At 35.0% G+C, this 6,004-nt stretch overlaps 1 long non-coding RNA gene across 1 annotated transcript in view; it reads left to right on the top strand.

Annotated features, from left to right (window-relative positions):
- Window positions 1-5,637, top strand: part of LOC106876334 (uncharacterized) — a 16,397-nt gene extending 10,760 nt beyond the window's left edge. Inside the window, exon 2 of the long non-coding RNA XR_001410232.2 lies at window positions 4,611-5,637. This is a non-coding gene — a long non-coding RNA (uncharacterized LOC106876334). The remainder of the gene's footprint in view (window positions 1-4,610) is intronic.
- The last annotated feature ends 367 nt before the right edge of the window (window positions 5,638-6,004 follow it).

The raw sequence follows: 6,004 nt of genomic DNA, 5'->3' as shown, positions 1-6,004 counted from the left end.
ATATATATATATATATATATATATATATATATATATATATACACACACACATACACAGACTTGACAAGTAAATTGTCATCCCATAAAACATTATTTTATGTTTATTTTAAATTAAAAAGGTTTATATTTTTTATTAATTGGCATTTTTATGTTTCGGGTTCTATATGTGACTGTTTAATCATGCCACATACAAAAGAAGCCTTGGAACTGTCGGAATTTCAAAGCAGTCATATTGTGGGTCAGTCTGAAGGTGTACTTAGCATAAAATAACATAAAACCTTGGAATCTCACTTTCTACAGTTAATAAAGTGATTGTGCAATTCACTAGAGAGGGAAAGAGTCTACATCCCCTCATCCAGGTTGACCAGGACCCTTCACTTTGTTAAGAGAAGTACGGAAGATAATCCTCATTGCAAGGCCTGACCTAGAACAAATTGATGTCAGTCCTAGAACAACTGTCAGGTATCTCCTCAAACTTGGCTACTGACAGAGCAAGAAGAAGGAAGCCACTTCTTTGACCAACCAATGTCAAGCAGAGAAAAGATTGGGCCAGTAAGATAGTGGAGAAGCCATTAACATTTTGGGACACTATCATATTCTCAGATGAATCCAGGTTTGCTGTATTTTCTGACAGTGGTTGAGTGTGGATCTGGAGACTGTGATCAAGAATTTGATGTGAAAAGATTGCAGCCAACAATAAAACACAGCGGCTATTCTGTGAAAGTGTGGGGAGCAATGGTCAATCAGTGCTGATGTTGCTTGAGAGAAACATAAACTCAAATAAATATGTGTCCATATTGCAGGAAGGACTCCTTCCAATCTTCTCCAGTGGTGAAATGATTAAAGACTCTTTATTTATGGACAATAGGGCTCCTTGCCACACAGTTAAAAAGACCCAAGATTGGTTGGAAGAGAATGGCATTAAAAAGCTTCCATGGCCAAGCCAATTAATTACTAGATATGAACCCTATTGAACACTTTTGAGGAATAATGGACAGGACACTTCATAAAAAGAACAAGAAAGCATCCTCAAAGCCAGACCTTTTGAGATTTCTGTATGAAACTCCTCGAGAGAATACTTGTCATCTGATCAGTAGCACGCCCAATAGAATTCTTGCATTGAAAAATGCAAAGGACAGGTCTACTGGTTATTAGATATTTACATTATAATAATTAATAGATAATTTGAAAGTATAATTTCAGATTTAAATGAATTTTAATGATTATAAGGGTGTTTATTTACTAGTCATAGAAGGTTGAAATAATACTACCTTATGATCTGAAGATATAGTGAAACCAATAGCTGATTGATATCAATGACTAATTCAGTATCTTAATAAAATTACTAGACACTGCATTTTTTGTTGAGTTCTCTATTGTTTAAAATCATATCTGCATATGCAAAGCCATAACTAGAATGTGTAACTGGTACTGACCCATATTTAAAATTAAATCAATACTCAAAAGTGTTTTGGCATAACATAAAATGTAAACTTGATTCGAGTTAGATTATCTTAGCTGAGGTTGATTTAAATAGCGTTGTTGAATCATACCTTTATTTCTCTCATGCTACTGCAGGGGACCTATAGCCAGACATTTACTCCTGGAGAGTTTTCATTAACCTTAAAGGAGCTCACATTTTTATAATCATATTTTGAAATATTTTTATGAATTGAGATATTTTAAAACTAGTTTAAAAATAACAATAGAACATTTACTAACAAGGTGTCTTAATACAGCAAATAAAGACAAATTTATAAAATTTGTGTTAAATGGGATTTCCAGTTTCACTGAACAACCTATTCAACCAGTTAAATAAGCTGATAGCAACACTTGAACTCTCAGTCAGTTCAACTTTTGTAATATATATTTATTATACAGTACATTATAAATATAAATCCAATAAATTTGCTTATAAATTTAAAATAGTTGATTATGATGACAATGCTTTGGAAATTAATTTGACTATTTGTTTTTAAAGGAAGTCAAAGATGATATAATTTCTGAAGTGGAGATATATTTCATGACAAGTAGCTCATTTGACACGTTTAAGGTTATTGCATCTTTCTGGAATCAACAAGGAACAATGAACTTTTTCCATTTTCCATAACCTATGAAAGAACTTAGCTTCTCAACAATTTACCAACAATTTCTAGTCCAAAACTAGAAACCAGATAGCTCTAAGCACAGATAAGAGGTTGGCTCTATCAAAAACTAAACCACACATCTAAAATCTAATATTAAGAAAACAACTAAATCTAAAGTAGCACTGAACAATAAGTGCTGAATTGTATGAGAATTATGTACTTATTTTATGTAATGCACAATGTTTCATTTTATGCCTGAGTAATTTGAATTTGTCAGACTTTAGACAGATAAAACTGAAAAAAAAAAGTGGGAATCAATGTTCTAGAAAGAAATATCAGCAGAAGAATCAAATTGATGGCCTAAGTTATGATAGTGATAAAAGGAATTATAGCACAACTAATTAAGAGGTAAGTTAAATTAGATCAGATGTAATTTGGGTTTATGACAGGACATGGTAGCACTGATAGCCACTTCCTAATAAACAACTACAGAAGTTCTTAGCTAAGAGTAAGCCATTGTACCTAGCATTTGTTAAACTGGAGAAGGCCTCTGACATATCCCATGCTATGTAGTCTGGTGGTTGCTAAGAAAATTATGTAGATAAAGGCATGTGAGAGCTGTGCAAGCCATGTACAAAAGTGACTTCACCAAAATGAGTTAGTAACAAGACTCATTAGGAAATATAGCATGCAGGTTCATCTCTATCAGGCCTAGGTTACCAGTTCCCTTATATTCCAGGTGTTGTTATAGAGGAGCTCAAGACAGGATGCACTGCAAGACCTCCTGTTTGGAACTTTTTCTTTAACTCTTTAACTGATTCATCCTTGAGAACTAGGTTGTCAGTGTTCAGGAATTCTTGCAGGGCATCCCATCTAAACAACATTTGGAAAATAAGGGAACCGATAACATAAAAGTAATCCTAATAAAGACATAAGCCTTTGCGGAAAATAATACAAAACCCAGTTTTTATCTGGGAGGTGACTATACACAATATGCAGACAAATTATGAATTCTAAATTATGTACCATGTATAGTTCTATATTTAAGAGATGAGGAATCATTTACAAGTGATGGATATTTGTCCTCATCTTGTTTGTTAACACATTTTAACTGATATACCCTCCAGCCGTCATCAGGTGTCTTGGGGAAATTTCGAACCTGGGTTCTCATTCCTAAGGTATTTTTCGAGGTTATTACTATTATTATTATTCAGGTCACTGCCTGGAATCGAACTCGGAATCTTAGGCATATGGCATAGTGGTTAAAAGCACGGGCTACTAAGCCCAAGATTCTGAGTTCGATTCCAGGTAGTGACCTGAATAATAATAATAATCATAACAACGAAAAATACCTTAAGAATGAGAACCCTGGTTCGAAATTTCCCCAAGACACCTGATGAAGGTTGGACGGTATATCAGCTGAAACGTGTTAACATCCGTCAATCGTAAATAAGAAACATATATATATAAAATTAACAATGAAATAAAAATCCAAGGTTGTGAAAGATTTCAGAACATTTATAAATAGGTCTTACAGCTGTTTCTGGGATATCTTTTCATCGGAGACGGTGTGAGAAAATGGTTAAGCAATAGTTATTCTAGATAAGATATGAAATAGAGAGTGAAGTGGAGGAATGAAAATAGACATGAGATATGCAGGGATATTGTATCTGTAGTTCCATTATTTAGGCAGAATGGTATATATATAAGATTCTTGTACCTTGGAACTTACTTCTTATATATATACCATTCTGCCTAAATAATGGAACTACAGATACAATATCCCTGCATATCTCATGTTTATTTTCATTCCTCCACTTTACTCTCTATTTCATATCTTCTCTAGAATAACTATTGTTTAACCATTTTCTCACACCGTCTCCGATGAAGGGATATATAAAATATCCCGGAAACAGCTGTAGGACCTATTTATAAATGTTCTGAAATCTTTCACAGCCATGGATTTTTATTTCATTCTGTTAATTTTTATATATATATGCATGCTAATATATGACCTACATTGGACTCCTTATTCGCATAATCACAGAACCTGGAGCTTAACTATAGTCTGTCCATAGCACTTATTCAGCATTACCTGACACCTTTGGGTCTTATTGACACCATTACCCCTCGTTCTCTCTCTCTCTCTCTCTATATATATATATATATATATATATTCTTTATTTGTGAATAAAGGCTACCATTTGTTTCATGTTAAGAAGAGTAGAAGAATATCCAAGTATCTTCACAATTTTTCGATCGCATGAAAGTTGTTTGCCTCCATTTTAGAAAACAATCTATCTATCCACCAATGTAGTGTTGAGCACTCATTCCAATATTCTACATTTATGTATATGTACAGATATATATAATGGGTTGTTAGATATTCATTTGTTTTTTTCCAATACAAAAAATATTTTTATATTTCCATCACAGTGTTTTATGGTTTTTTATAGCTCTATTCTTTCTCTACAATTTTTGTTTATTGCTTTTTAAATGTGAATAAATTTTACTTCTTTACAGAGATATGATGACAGATTGCCAAGAAGGTAAAAAAATGAGCATTTTTGACACCTGCTTCTCTTTGCTTTCAATCAAGGTTCCAAAGCTGCCAAAAACAGCTTGAGAAATTTGTGTTGTGTGTGAAAACACTATTACTGAAAGAACTGCATAGAAAATGTTTTCACATGACAAGGAAGAGAAATTTGACCTCACAGATGCTCTGCATTTCAGCCGACCTGTTTAGTTCATTGAATATCAATTGAACAAGCTCATCCATGAGGATCCACATCAATCCATAAATGAGATACTCTCATGATACTGTTAACCATCATCTTCACTTGATTGGTAAGGTCTATTGCACCCACTGTAGTCTCCTGATATAACATCTTCAGATTATAGCCTGTAGTGAAACCTCTCTCTCCGGTATTTAATTACAAATGATAATGTGGCGGCTAACATCTAGCTTTCGGCCGCTTGGACCCTTGTGTCCATCACCCTGATTAGTTCTTATTTGTGCGGCATTTGTCAACAGTTCTGTTTCACGCCAGGGTGCATACCGTCCAATCGTGGCCTTCTAATAAGGTCATGTGAGAGAGTGTTTTCTGCCGGTTTCCAGTGAGCCCTTTTTCATCTATAAATAAGCCTGCTTCAACCACGCCAGTTTGTCTCGGCTTTAGACCTCTCACAGGTCTTGTTGCAGACCACACACAGAACACAGCACCAGCCAGTTTCCAGCGACGACGTCAACATCACCAATCTACTGTCTATTACAGTTCCATCGCCAGCACCACCACCAGAGTACACACACCAACAACCGCGGTTTCATCTCAACACTGTTTGAGTGGATTGTTTCCACCACGAAGAACAGCCAGACCAACCAGCGAGAATCTTCTGTACCAAGTAACCAGTCCAGCATCGACGCTTAACTTCACACACATATTGTTGTATACACACTATTGTTCACACGAAGGCCTGCGTTATTTATATTGCCGCATGCACACACACACACAGTTCACTATGTTAATAAACCTACTCTTTATATATCTAACGGTTGTCTGTCACTCTCTCATTCCATTGCTAGCACTTGCTCGCATCTCATTGCGAGCCCATCTTATGTTATATTACTTGTTTTGTGGCGACCATACGACGTGTGTAAAAAGAGCTTCTCCTATTCGTTGCCATTCTCCTTGGTTCGCACGGTTGTTCGTTTACATGCTTTTTCCAGCTGCCCTCCAGCAGTCTTTTTCAACATGGAGCTGAAAAAGTGGATCAATGAATTCTTTGAGTGAAGACCCAGTGGTTTCTACTGTCAAAGTATTGAAAAGCTAATAGAACATTGGTAAGAAGTCATAAACAATAAAGAAGATTACATTATCGACCTATTTGTTAAAATTGCTGATGAAAAATAAGAATTA

The sequence above is a fragment of the Octopus bimaculoides genome, chromosome 3 (assembly GCF_001194135.2).
Source record: "Octopus bimaculoides isolate UCB-OBI-ISO-001 chromosome 3, ASM119413v2, whole genome shotgun sequence".
NCBI lineage: Eukaryota > Metazoa > Mollusca > Cephalopoda > Octopoda > Octopodidae > Octopus > Octopus bimaculoides.
The sequence above is the reverse complement of the archived record's forward strand: the minus strand, read 5'-3'. Positions and strand labels throughout refer to the sequence as shown.